Source organism: Mesoplodon mirus (genome assembly GCF_964341445.2).
Source record: "Mesoplodon mirus genome assembly, chromosome: 1".
In the NCBI taxonomy this organism is placed as follows: Eukaryota; Metazoa; Chordata; class Mammalia; order Artiodactyla; family Ziphiidae; genus Mesoplodon; species Mesoplodon mirus.
In genome coordinates this window covers 24738723-24752618 of record NC_138976.1, presented here as the reverse complement: position 1 = coordinate 24752618, position 13896 = coordinate 24738723, and the positions used below count along the sequence as shown (strand labels likewise).

Sequence of the window (13896 nt, the reverse complement as noted above, 5' to 3'; positions counted from 1 at the left end):
AGATGTGATCCCAGATAACTGAAGATTTATGTCAGTGTAACCAAATTAGGCACCTGTCAACATGACGTAGGCTTTCCTAATCGCAACTGTAGATCTTAATAGCTGCTTGATCATGGTTTTGAAATGAGCCCTGCTGCCTGTGGATACTTGCACAGAGTCATTTGTGGCTGATGACACTGCACTCCTGAAACAAACTGCGTTTTATTTGAGTTTACTTAGAACCTCTTGGGGAGGTATATTTAATTCGACTTTTAAAAAGCTTTTTATTTCTAGATAATTACAGATTCATAGGAAGTTGCAAAAAATAGGGCAAAGGTCCTGTGTACCCTTTACCTAGCTTCTTCCCATGGTAACAGCTTACATAACTATGGTATGATGTTAAAACTAGGAAGTTGACATTGGTACAATCCACCCTTTATTTTGATTTTGAATTCTTTTCTCTTAAAATTACTTTGAGACTGAGTCAGGTCTTGAAGCACAAAATGTTGATATTTAATATGGAAAAAATAACTCTCAGGACCATACCAACCGGACTTCTAGCAAGAGGACTGTTCTGTTGTTTGGGGTTTTAATATACATTCTCAGGATTTTAAAACTAAAATCCTAAATATAATCCAGCTTAGTTCTCTGCCAGCTCACCAGTCTTTTCATTATACCCAGTGTTTGGCCCTCTCCCCCTGGTTAAACCCCTCGGTGATGACGCTTCACGCCTGCCCTGTGTAGCTCGTTATTAAAGTGTTCTTCCTTTATATGAGATCAGATCTGTTCTCTGATAACTCCACCCTCTGGCCAGGCCACATAGGGTAAAGCTGATCAGGCTCCCATGTTTTCTTCAGCTGTTTCTCATATAACATGTTCTTGAGCCTCACCCCACCCTCATTCCTTGAGTCCCCCATGTGAACTTTTGTCTCTAGGCAAGTGTCGTATTGTGAGGAAATTTGTATCTCTGGATTACGAACTTCCATCCCTCAGCAAGAGAAATCATTTAAAGTAAATGTGCTATTCCTTTTCATCTTGGAAACTTTTTCAAAAGAAAGGGACACAAATGACATCCACCTTAGAGTTTAGCCTTTGCTTTTTGGTGTCTGTTTGGGGAGCCCTGATAGCTGATTATTTTCACTAGCTTGGAGATAAACTCCAGGAGTTCAAGCTGTTTAGGTAATTCTGGCTTTTGGCCCACCTGCCCCAGCTTTCCAGAACTTCCACAAGAAACGCTGGTACTTGTCAGTCACATATAGGAAGAGATTAGAAGGATGAGTGCCATTTATTACATTTTAAAATTGTAGCCTGGCTTAAGGAGGGGGATGGATTATTCCAGCACGTGGAGGCTGTGCACAACCAGGTAGACTCATTAGCTAAACCCATGAGCCATGTGTTTGTCAAGCTCTTGTTGGTAGTTTTCTTTTTATGATACAGTCCCAAAGGAGGCAGATGAGGACTCAGTAATAATGAAATGTGCATCAGTTACTGAACTTTTAGCACATCCTGGGCACTGGGCTACATGCTCTCCCTACATTGACCAGAGGTTAAGCGACGTGTTCAGGCTCACAGAGCTGGTCAGCCAAGCATCAAGGATTTCAGCCCACCCGCCTGGTCCCAGAGTTGGCTCCCTTCTTAGCTTGGTGCTCCTGCCTCCCCCAGTGCAGGTGCAGATGCTCAGCCAACCATGCTGCTTTATTTGAAGCAGCTCCATATGCTTCATAAGCACAGGGTGCTTCACTTAGAGCGATGCTGATGAAAATCTAATCACTAAACGAAGAATAGGGAGAGGAATAAGGGCGGAGATGTCCATTCCCACTAGATCTGCTTGGAACCTCCTGGGAAGCAGCATGGGAGATGTGGAGAGCACTGAGGCTGGCCTCAGAAATTTCAAGCACTCTTTCTGCTCTGCCCTGTGCTTGCTGTGTGCCCGTGGGCGAGTCACTGAGCCCATCTCCACCTCCGTGACCTTACAGAGTTATTGTTACAAGGATAATGCTTGGGAAAGTATTTTCTAAACTCTTCCATGGTCTGTAACTTAGGTCATTTTTTTATTGTGCCTGTCATCATCAACACCCTTTCTCTGTCACTCTGCTCTGGCTTACCTGGCTGGACAAGCAGACTCAGGAGAATGAAGGGGTCCCTAAAATCCAGTGTATGGAAGGTCTTGTTTTATTATCATTACAGAATTTTTTTAAAAAAAGAACTTCTTTTAGCAAGTTATAGGACGTTTTGCTAAGGGAGCTGTCACAAAGAGCCCCACCTTAAGGACCCAGTTGACATTTTGCCACCTGCCCCCCCGCCGCTTTCCCTCCTGAGGTTGCACATGTACCAGGAACCGCCTTCACTGCCCATGCACACAGTCCCCAGCTCAGTCCCTTTCTCACACACGATCCTCTTTAGTACCCTTTCTCTCTCACCTTCTTTCCTGATTCCAGCCCAGATATTTCAGGGTAGTCTGCATTTCTTTTATTTGTTTAGCCTTTTTTTTTTGCATTTCTTTTATAAGAAAATAGAATTAATCATGATGTGAAATTATTAAGGTAAGTTCTACCTCTGTGACAGAGAAGAGGCAAGTTGTAAGGATTAAAAAAGCTCAATGAAATATAATAGGGATTTTTGGTCATTGTTAAAAATAAGGTTCCTCATCTGGGTAGCCACCAAATGACTCTCCAGCTCCTCTCTGATCTGCTCTCTGCCCCCTCTCTGCCTCTGTGGGAAGTGGGACTCACAGAGGACTCAAGGTTTAGGTCAGTGCATGTGACTGTGAGTGGCAAGCACAAGAAAAGCCTTTCCAGTACCCACAGTGACGGCAGGGGGTGGGGGACAGAAACTCAGCAGTACCCTCTCTGTTTTCTGATGGAGGGTGGTACTTGGCCTACGAACTCAAGCCACACAGACCAATCAACTTTGAGTCAATGTATGTTTATGTTGTGCTGACAAAAACGGTAGGGTTGGATGTAATACAGGGTTTCCTACTTTTTCTACCTTGTAGATAACTTGAGAAGTCTATTCAGATTCTTCACTAATTCTTCATGCAGTTCAAGATGTGTAAAACTTTTTTATTCAGTGTTAACTAATTTTATTTTTAAAAATCACCACATGCTAAACACTGAAGAAGTCTAATAATTCTTCACAGCTGTATAGACGTTATAGTTTACAAAGCCATTTAAAATATGTTGACTCATTTGGTATCTTAGCAACATTTTGGGTGGATTTTGCTTCTGGGCACTAAGCTGGGAACCTAACCGCTATTTAGAACAGGGCTCAGCAGACTATAGTCTGAAGGCCAAGTTTGGCCCACAGCCTGTTTTTGTGTCACCTGGGAGCTAAGATTGGTCTTTATATTTTTAAAAGATTGTAAACAAAAGCAAACAGCCCCCAGAGCTGAACCAGTGACAGAATATGGCATGCAAAGCTGAAGATTTTACCATCTGGCCCTTTACAGAAGATGTTTATGGACCCTGATTTAGAACATTATTTCTCTGAAAAGGTGTTATGAGTTCCAGAAAGCTTATTTACAAAATAGGTTTTTGGGTTATTGCATGCTTTTAAGTCATGGACTCTAAATCCTTTTGAAAAGATTTAGTCATGTAGCCATGTGAGAAAACTCACCAATACAACATAAATAGTAAAGTATGTGTTATAATGTTCTATTCATACATGTCAAATGAGGATATACAATTCCATGTTTATACATATGTAGAAAACTTCTAGAAGGATAAATACAAGTATGCTAACAATGGTTGCTTGGGGGTGGGGGCATGTTCTCTGGGGGCTTATTGGGGAAGGGAACTTTTCACTTTATTCTCTTCAGTATGCTGTGGATTTTTTCCTAATCATGAGCACTTGTTATTTTTATAGGTGGAACATAAGGAGAGTTAAATGTCCTAACTTGAATAAGTTCGATTTATATAAATATGTAACTTTGTCCTTGTGCGCCCCCCCCCCAAATCTGGTAAATATAGTTAGAGACATTTTTTCCTGGAGTATCACATGTGGATCACAGAAACAGAAATCACCCAGGTCACACATCAGCTGTGGAGCTGAGCCAGTTTGGAGCAGGTAAACTGGCTGGGCCTGGGCAGCTTGTCCCCAAGGATGCACTGACTTTTTCTGTTCTTCCCAGACAGGGTTTTGGATAAGGCATTGGGCCTCCAGGCAGAAGACAGGCGCCTGTGCGGGATGGTGTTGCTGGTAGGGGGCTGAGCTCCTGAGAGCACCTTAGCTCCGTACTTGCCAAACCTGTGCAGTTCGTCCAGGCCAGACAAAGGGATGGGTCTCTGCTTGCAGGATCATTTCACTCGTCAGCTCCTCCCACTGGTTCTCTGTCTGCTTGCATTTAGTGAGCTCACAGGCCATTTGACTGCTGGGGATTGCTCTCCCTGGATCCCCAGGGCTGGCCCTTACCCACTGTCACAATGGGAACTCTGAGGTCAGTCAGCAGGAAAGGAGAGGCTCGGAGCTGGGGATCGACTATTCCCACTGAGTCAGGGGACTGTGCCGAGATTGAGGTGGGGCAGACTAGGAAGAAGGGCAGGCTGGCACGGTCGCAGGTGGCAGAGCTGAGCCTGCGTTGGCGGTGGAATAGGGCTGTCAACAGATTGGAGGCTCAGGCTCTGCCTGGGTTGGGGAGGAGTCGAGGTCAGAGAACTGGCAGAGCCAGGGCAGGACCGAGTCCCAGAGGGGTTAGGCTGGTTATCCAGCGTCCTCAGGGACTTCAAGTCAGGGACCCCCTCATATCAGAGCTGGAGATTTCTCTTCCTTAGTTCTTTGCCCAATATCCTATCTTTGCCAAGATAAAAGGTCACATTCAAAGATACCTTCAATCTAGGAGGGCAACATGAGTAAGAAGTGCTTGGAAACGACAAGGCAAGGAGAAATCAAGTGACATAAAATGGATTGATTAGTGAAGCCATGCACAGAATATCTGCTAGGTCCTCAGGTGAGAGGAGCTTGGTCATCAGAGCTTGCCCTCTCTTCTTCTTGGGAATCCTACTACCACACAAACAAGCCTGAGTTAGCCTGCTTGAGATCATGGCTCAGCTGACTCTGAACCAGTCACCAGACATAAAAGTGAAGCCATCCTGTATCATCCAGCTATATCTGTGTTGGCCTAGATGACCAGCCAACACAAAGAATCATGAGGGGAAAAAAATGTTTATTTTAAGCCACTAATTTTGGGATGATTTGCTATAAAACAAAAGCTAGCTTATACATTTAGCTACCACACTCTTGAGCAGTGGAAAGTGAGTTTATTTAATAGGAGGGGTTAACATGACAAAATCCTTAAATGATAAAGGGGTTTTTAGGGCAGGATGGATTTTTGTGATGAAAGTCATGAAAAAATAGTAATAAATAATAGCTAACATTTATTAAGCACTTCAGGTTAGGTACGGAGCTAAGAGTTTTAATTAACATGGAATATCTCATTATGAGGAAAGATACTGTTATTTCCATTATACAGTTGAGAAGCTGAGGATCAAGGACATTAAATTACTCTACAAGTTCTCATGGTTAGAAAGGGGGAAGACTTAGGATGTAAATCCTGTCTGTCAAACTGAAGAACCAACATTTTTTTATATTGATTTTGAAACTTAAAAAAAATATTTATTGGTTGCGCTGGGTCTTCATTGCTGCAGGCGGGCTCCTTAGTTGCAGCTCGCAGGCTCCTTAGTTGTGGCATGCGAACTGTTAGTTGCAGCATGCATGTGGGCTCTAGTTCCCTGACGGAGATTGAACCCGGGCCCCCTGCATTGGGAGCACGGAGTCTTATCCACTGCGCCACCAGGGAAGTCCCAGAACCAACATTCTTAAACGCTAATAACTCTAGGTTTTCCAGCCTAGGAGAATCTACAAATGGCTATTCCATAAATTCAAATGGAAGAGCCATGAAATGGAACTAAAACTGAGTTGACCAGGGAACTGAAGGGGAACTGAGTTCCCCTCAAATCACATCTCTGATTTCTGGATAAACATGGAGTGAAACCATGCATTTGTTTCTGTTGCTTGCTAAAATCCCAATAAATTGCAGCAAAAAGAGCAAATTAAACCCAAAGCAGGAATCAATGAAACAGAAAATTTTAAATAAATCAATAAAACCAAAAGCTGGTTATTTCAGATTAACTTGATAAACTTCTGGCCAGACTGATTAGAAAAAAAGAAAAAACAACAGTATCAGGGAAGAGAGGTGGATACCTCTATTAATTATACGGATATTTAAAAAGAATATTATGAACAACTTTGTGTCAATAAATTTTAAAAACTTAGATGAATAAAAAATATGAATATACAAATTACCAGAAGTCACTAAAGAAGAAGTAAATAACTTGAAGAGCCTTTATTAAAGAAATTGGAATTGTAGTTAAAAACCTTCTCTCACAGAAAACTTCAGGTGCAAATGACTTCCCTGGTGAATTCTGTCAAGGAAGAAAAAAGAATTCTAAATAAACTCTTAAAATATTGAAAAGGAGGGAATACTTTCTAGCTCATTTTATGATCGCAACATTACCATGATACCAAAACCAGACCAAAATATCACAAGAAAGAAAACTACAGACCAGTATCTCTTATTTGCAAAAATTCTAAAGAAAAATTTAGGCAGTTTAATCCAACAACATATTAAAGGATAATATATCATGACCAAGTATGATTTATCCCAGGAGTGTGGAGTTGGTTTCACATTAAATAAATCAACATAATTCATCATATTTACAAACTGAAAAAGAAAAACTCTACGTTCATTTCAATAGATGCTGAGAAAGCATTTGACCAAATATAATATCCATTCCTGGTAATAAAAAAAACCCCTCAAAACCAGGAATAGAAGGGAACTTTCTCAATCTGATAAAGGCCATCTACAAAAAAACCTACAGCCAGCATCATATTTAGTGGTGAAAGACTGAATACTTTCCAACCTAAGATCAAGAACAAGACAAGGATGTCTACATGTACCATTTCTATTCAATATTGTACAGGAGGTACTAGCTAATGCAGTAAGGCAAGAAAAAGAAAGAAAAAGCACATGGATTGGAAAGGGAGACATATAATTTTCCTTATTTACAGATGACACATCTATGTAGAAAATCCTAAAGAGTCAACAGAAAAAGCCACTCGAACTAATAAGTTTAACAAAGTTATGGAATGTAAGGTCAAAAAACAAAAATTAATTTTATCTCTATATATTAGCAATGAACAATTGGAAACTTAAAAATAGCATTCATGTAAAAATATGAAATAGGGATAAAATTTATCAGGATATGTTTATCAAGAAATTTATCAAGATAAATTTATCAAGATAAATCAAGATAAATTTATCAAGATATAGCTGTACAAGGAAGATTAAAGAACATTGCCAAGGGAAATTGAAGAAGGTCTAAGTACATGGAGAGATCTACAATGTTGTGAATTGAAGGGCATGGTGTTATTAAGATGTCAGCTCTCCTCAAATTGATTTATAGATTTAAGGAAATGGAGTAGGTGGACTCTCTGAGGCAAGGAGCACTTCAGTGGGAAAATCCTGAGGCTGGCTCTGCATCTCTACCTCCAGTATGAGCCTCAGTCCATGAGCAAGCTGCTCTTTAAGGCTTGGCCATTGCAGATCTTGGGCAACCAACACTCCTCAGCGGGGGAGGGAGATTCCTTGGTCACTGGACCCCTTGAGCGCTCAGACAGCCATTTGGTTTCTGTGCATCTTCCAGCTCACGGGCTCTCAGAACATCTTCCAGTTGTGGCTCAGGAGCTGCAGTCGTCTTGAACTTCTTCCCTGGACTTTTTGGCCTTTGAAGGAATCCCTAAATTAATCTCCAACATCCTTTTCCTAAAGTGGAAAGAAGATGCTCACCTCCAGACCCTCTCCTCCCTGTTCTCTGCCTCTGGGGTACTGCTCCTCTGTGACTGGAGTCTGTTGGGACATGACTCCACTCTCATCCCTTGGGTCATGTCCTGCCATTGTTTGACTTGGAGTTACTCTGGACTGCCTCTTTTGTCCCCCATACATTCCCACTCTGCCACAGTTTGTCCATGATAATGGGTGTGAGGAGCTAAAAAGTTCGTCTGTTCTTCTCTGAAGGTCCTGTGTGAACAATAACCAACAACTCAGGGCTCTCTGGCCTTCCTTGTTTACAGCTGAGGAACCGGGAGAGGACTGTCTAAGATGGGGACTGAACTTTTGTGATCAGCTTCTCTCCTGACCTGCCAAAGGGTTTCTTTCAAAGAGCTAAGCAACCTCGGCTTAGCCATCCCTGAAACGTGGGTGGCTGAGAGAGGAAGGTGGACTGAGGAAGGGGCCATGATTGAGTCTCTATCAGCTAAACGGTTTTATGGATTCAAAGAGCTTGAGAGGTAAGCTCTACCTTTGCTGCACCACAAACCATATAATCTGGGCTTCTAGTGCTTGTCTAATGCCTAGATTAAGGAAGGAAAGCTTCCAAGAGGTATTCAGGCAGTGTTCCTGATTGATTGAAGGTGCTGAATTTCCAGTTTCCAAGTGGCCATAAGACTCCCCAGGAGGGGACAGTGTATAGGTGGCAACAAGCCATGAACTACACACACCTACAGGGCTCCTGCTGGAGACATCTACCCAAGTTCTTGTCCAAATGAATCTTTAGGGTGTTTTCCAGTTGCCTCTGGTCTAGGTTCTCTGTTGAGCCCCCTGAGTGACATACCAGGTCACTTTCTGTCTCCTCAGAGTCAGACCCTAGACTCCTCCCAGGATAGCTTTCTGAATACCTGGGTTATTTAGGGGCTCTTCCTCAGGCTATGCACCAGACTCTTTGTGGGTCACCTTGCCTGTCCCTTCACATGGAAACTTCCTGATTGCCTCAACGTCATGTGGCCTAGATTCTTCCTTGCTGCTTTGGCCCCTACCACAGAGGGCTGTGACGGTTGATGTTTGCCCTTTGGCCAAGAATTCCCTACTAGTTTTCCCTGAGGCTGTATCTGTGCCAGGTGGGCCCAGTGTTGGATGAAGCTCCTTCAAAGGTGGTGCTCCAGCTGCCGCCAGATCTCATTGATAATAGGAAATTCTCTAGCAAGGATGGAGCCTGGTACTTAGGACAGAGAGGCCATGTTGCACTGAGGAACGTTGGGAGCTAGAGGATGAAAGGTTTCCTGAGCTCTTTGGACCGGAAAGAGTTCCAGCTGCTTCTGGAATAAGTGCCAGTCTCGGGGTTGAATTTCTTTTGGGATGAGAGACTGTACTTCATCCTGGGGTTCAGAGAAGGACACTCCACAGGCCCTATCTGGGGTGACAGAATGGGAGAGAGGTTGAAGGTGGGCCTGAGTTAGGGGCTGGGATTGGGGCAGGGTTCAAGATCAGAGGGGGCTGGGGCTGGGGCTGCAATGGGGATATTTTAGCCTGAATATGGACTGGGCCCATTAGGGAATCCACTGAATAAGGCAAAGGGAGACACTAGTGGGGGTCAGTCACCCAAGACCAGGACAGTAGCCCCAGGGACTCACTATGCAGAGGGGGGCACCCTGGAAGAGCTGGCTCCACTTCTGCTGCAAAGAGTCCCCTCAAGTTTTGGGGTTTGGCAACTGCCAAGGACTGCAGCTGCTCTGGTTTGTCTATGATGCTCCACAAGTCTTGGGAGCCTGTGGTGTCCTGTGTGTCTGCAAGAGACTAAAGTAGTCCCAGCCCTGGTGTGATTTCATCCTTCGCGGCTGTTCTCCAGAACAGTAGTCGTTTATCTCCGTCCGCTTTCTCTCCCACCTAAGTGCATGCCACCAACCCATGGAAGATTCAATGGACATGGACATGAGCCCCCTGAGGCCCCAGAACTATCTTTTCGGTTGTGAACTAAAGGCCGACAAAGATTATCACTTTAAGGTGGATAATGATGAAAATGAGCACCAGTTATCTTTAAGAATGCTCAGTTTAGGGGCTGGCGCAAAGGATGAATTGCACATTGTTGGAGCAGAGGCGGTGAATTATGAAGGCAGTCCAATTTAAGTAACACTGGCAACTTCAAAGATGTCTGTACAGCCAATGGTTTCCCTTGGGGGCTTTGAAATAACACCACCTGTGGTCTGACGGTTGAAATGTGGTTCAAGGCCTGTGCATTATTAGTGGACAGCACTTAGTAGCCGTGGAGGAAAATGCAGAGTCAGAAGATGAAGAGGAGGAGGATGTGACACTCCTAAGTATATCTGGAAAGTGTTCTGCCCCGGAAGTGGTAGCAAGTTTCCACGGAAAAAAGTAAAACTTGCTGCTGATGAAGATGACGATGATGATGCAGATGACGATGATGATGACTTTGATGATGAGGAAGCTGAAGAAGAAGCTCCAGTAAAGAAATCTGTACAAGATACTCCAGCCAAAAATGCACAAAAGTCAAACCAGAATGGAAAAGACCAAAACCATCAACACCAAGATCAAAAGGTCAAGAATCCTTCAAAAAACAGGAAAAGACTGCTAAAACACAGAAAGGACCTAGCTCTGTAGAAGACATTAAAGCAAAAATGCAAGCAAGTATAGAAAAAGGTGGTTCCCTTCCCAAAGTGGAAGCCAAGTTCATCAGTTACGTGAAGAATTGTTTCCGGATGGGTATTCAAGATCTCTGGCAGTGGAGGAAGTCTCTTTAAGAAAATAGTTTAGGGACTTCCCTGGTGGTACACTGGTTAAGAATCCACCTGCCAGTGCAGGGGACATGGGTTCAAGCCCTGGTCCGGGAAGATCCTACATGCTGCGGAGCAACTAAGCCCATGCGCCACAACTATTGAGCTTGTGCTGTAGAGCCCGCTAGCCTCAACTACTGAGCCTGCGTGCGTCAACTACTGAAGCCCATGTGCCTAGAGCCCATGCTCTGCAACAAGAGAAGCCATCACAATGAGAAACCCACGCTCCGCAATGAAGAGTAGCCCACGCTCGTGACAACTAGAGAAAGCCCGCGCACAGCAACAAAGACCCAACGCAGCCAAAAATAGATAGATAGATAGATAGATAGAAAATAGTTGATATCTGGCTGTCCTTTTTATAATGAAGAGTGAGAACTTTCCCTACCATGTCTGATAAATATTGTCCAGGTTTCTTTGCCAAGAATGTGTTGTCCAAAATGCATGTTTAGTTTTTAAAGATGGAACTCCACCCTTTGCTTGGTTTTAAGTATGTCTAGAATGTTATGATAGGACATAGTAGTAGTGGTGGTCAGACAAATGGAAATGGTGGGGAGACAAAAATATACATGTGAAATAAACTCAGTATTTTAATAAAGTAAAAAAAAAAAGTTCTAGAAGATTTCATTGGTAGTCTGCCTCAGTTGCTTAGGAAGTGTCCCTCCTCCTTTTCTCTATGCTCCATAATTTGGAAATGCACTCTTTTTGTGACTTGTATCTCCTGGAGCTCCTGCAGATCAGGGCTGAGGAAGAGAAGCTACCTCCTCAGCGCACCTGCTTGCCAAGTCCCCCAGAGACAGGCCTCTGAGGGAGGGGAGGGCAGGGCTCAGGCGGAGGAGCTGTGGAAGGCAAAGGGACACAGAGGAAGCAGCAGCTTCCTCAACCTCCCCAGACATCAGAAAATCAGCTTCTACAGTCACTCTATCATGATCCTCCCAGCAGGGATCTTGCCGCAAACTGTTATCATCAAGAAGCTTGCCCAGATGGCTGCAAAAGACAGGATGTGTGCTGCAGCTGGGAGCAGAATGAGGATAGGAGGGCCCAGCAGGCTTGGCAGAAGTCACATTCCCCACGTCACTGACTTCAAGATGCTTCTTTTATTCCTCAATGAGGGATTTCTTTCACATTCCCTTCCCTATAGGATTACCCTCTCATGTCAACCTCGGCTGCACGGGGGCCCTGCAGTCACAGAGGCCATGCTAGGAAGAGGGGGCAGGAAAGAAGAAGAGCTTCATCAATACCTGCTTTTTCAAAGAGTCAACAGGTCCCATGTGTGCTCCTTTCTGGCAAACTCTCCAAGCTGGGAAAGAAAGAGACTTGGTCACATGCAGTTAAGGTAGGAGCAAAGGATCTTATAGGAGGCTGAGCAAAACTGTCGTCTGGGGGAGGCTCTTGGGAGACTAGACTCCAAGAGCCCCAAGCATTAGTACACAAGGTCAAACAGTCAGTGACAACAATAGACAGGCTCAAGGATGGAATAGCATTTTATACTTTATCCCATCTGGTCCTCATAACCACGCTATGAGGGATGAAGTTCAAGTGTATCTCAAGGAGGAATCTGAGCCTTAGGAAAATTAAACAATTTGTCCCAAATCAGGACCCGAAAGGTCTGCCTCCAGATATCCTTTCCACCGTGTCTCACACTGCCACCTAGTGGGCAAGACCCACAGGCCCGCTCCACCATTCTTCCATTCCCATGGATGGACCTGGCAGGGAACTGGAGAAGTGTTCTTGGTTCTGACTCCTTCCTATGACTCTGCCTGCTGAGAGCTTTGTTTTCTAAGAGGGATGAGCTCTAGCAGCTGACATCCTTAGAGACTGTGGATGTGGACCTGGGTCTTACGGAAAGGAGAGATTAAGGTTAACCCTTGAGAGCTGTGGACTGAATAGGCAGAACCTTACCTACCAAATCCTCCCTCTTTGCTCCTCTTCCCTGCACTGATGCTGCAAAACAAAAAAGGAATGAGGGGCTTGGCCTCAATTCTTATTCTCTCTTTAGGCAGATCATAATTCATGAATAAATCTTTCTACTTTGCATTAACAGAGTTCCAATTTACTTCTCTTTTATTCATTTATAAAGTGGATAAAAATATTATTTTCTTGAAAACCTTACAGAAAGGTCTTCTGTGTGGGATCCACAGTTGATTTTCTTCAGTTAGTAGACTGACCTCTCCTGAGGAAGGGGACAAAATCTCATAGGATTTGCTCCAGAAGGTGAGGTTCTGCTCCCTGAGGACAGCACTGGGGCTCCAGCATCTGATTAGAAGCTTTCAGAGGCTCAGCATTGCTCTTCAGATCAGCCCTGACACAGAGGAAAGGCTTGGCCAAGACAGCTGGATGGGGGGTGGGGCTGGGGAATGACTGATGAACCAGTGTTGAGGACTCCATTCTTCAGTTTTTCTGAACTCTCTTAATAATCCAATCCATGGCCCCTGAATTGCATGATTGGGTTTTTTTTTTTTTTTCCCCAGACCTTACTACAACACCAAACAGATGGTCTGTGGGTATTGGATAAAGGCCTTAGACGCTATACTTTAGCCCCTCCCTGCCCACAAAGATGATATTCTCTTCTTTCCTCAGAGTTCCCATCTCAGTTGTCTCTCTGGGCCAACATAATTTAGAAAACTGGGAAGAAGGACAGGAAAAAAATAAAACTCAGTTACTGCTGGGGGCTCATCTTCAGTTTCTCTAGGGTGGTGGTTGGGGGGCTGGGGGGACAAAGAGTATAGGTGAACTATAGCCTCTCAGCCTAGTAAGTCCCTCAATGCTTTCTAAATCCCTCTACCCTTCTCTGGGCCTTTTTTATTCTCTACTCCATCTTTTCATCATATCGCATATATATCTTATGCTATTTCCTGTTTCTTCCACCTAAAACCTAGATATTAACTGGGTCCTTCTTTACCCCTGGGAGATCTCAACTTGAATCTCACCAGTTCCACAGCTTTTGAAACTCTGAAGTTCTCCTGTAATTTTTTGTTCATTTCCAGGGATTTACGCTGAAGTTTTTAACTCCAGCATCTCTGCATAATCTGTTTTTGCCTTGCATCAACACAGACATACAACTCATCCCTGTCCCCTTCAACATTTCCAGAAAAATCCATTTTCATATTAAAGAATTAGTGAGCAATGCAGCCTTTTTAAAAGATAGTGTGGGAGTGACCCGAGGGAGAGAGGCCCATGGCATACACCATGGTAAACAACTTAAAAATCCTCTCTGATTAATTCCTTTTCTCCCAAAGTCCCTTTTGTGTTGCTCTGCCCCTAAGGGCTCTCAGCTCTCCCTAATTCACTCCTGCAGTG

At 43.9% G+C, this 13896-nt stretch overlaps 1 pseudogene across 1 annotated transcript; it reads left to right on the top strand.

The window, feature by feature from the left end:
* Positions 1-9635: 9635 nt before the first annotated feature.
* On the top strand, positions 9636-11207 carry LOC309800368 (nucleophosmin-like; annotated as a pseudogene). Its single transcript has one exon. The product of its transcript is annotated as a nucleophosmin-like (transcript).
* The last annotated feature ends 2689 nt before the right edge of the window (positions 11208-13896 follow it).